At 43.0% G+C, this 628-nt stretch overlaps 1 pseudogene; it reads left to right on the top strand.

Annotated features, from left to right (window-relative positions):
• The window catches only part of LOC109487666, an 11,988-nt pseudogene that overhangs the window by 7,766 nt on the left and 3,594 nt on the right, over positions 1–628 (top strand).

Raw genomic sequence — 628 nt, 5'->3', positions numbered from 1 at the left:
AGTAGCCATTGTTGGAATGACGGCAGATCAACATAATTTCTAAATTTCTGCGGAAAGAAATATTTTCAATCTATTGAGCGCTAGATGCTCTTTAAAATGTTTCAGACTATTTTTGTCTATTGTTTCCAGAACTACATGAGGGCCGCCGAAGTCTGGATGGACGACTACAAGCAGTACTACTACAACAGGATGCTGAGGGATCCTAAAAATGTAACGCACTTTGAGCTGGGGGACCTCGCCTCCCAGAAGGCATTGCGGCAGCGCTTAGGATGCCGGGACTTTGACTGGTTCATGAGAGAGGTCGCCTCGGATCTGGTGGAACACTATCCACTCAAGGACCAGGATGTACTGCAGCAAGGACGGGTAACTATGAACCTTTTTGGCAATGCCTTAGGGGCGGATATTTTTCTGTGTAGGCCTCAGCGTTGTCTAAAATTAGTGAGGGTGCATTTATAGGTGCTGAAAACAACGCTAACATAATGTAACACATCCATGCTGTTCAATTATTGTCACGATGACAAGCCTTCTACTGCTTTTAAATGAGTTAAATTTAGATTTAAACAATCATTCTTTGAAGTAGGTTGGCCACTCGTTGCTCAAAACCAGTTGTATACGTTCTACTATTTCT

This window comes from Branchiostoma belcheri, unplaced genomic scaffold, assembly GCF_001625305.1.
Source record: "Branchiostoma belcheri isolate BF01 breed outbred unplaced genomic scaffold, Haploidv18h27 scaffold9, whole genome shotgun sequence".
NCBI classification, from domain to species: domain Eukaryota; kingdom Metazoa; phylum Chordata; class Leptocardii; order Amphioxiformes; family Branchiostomatidae; genus Branchiostoma; species Branchiostoma belcheri.
This window is presented reverse-complemented; position numbering and strand designations above follow the sequence as displayed.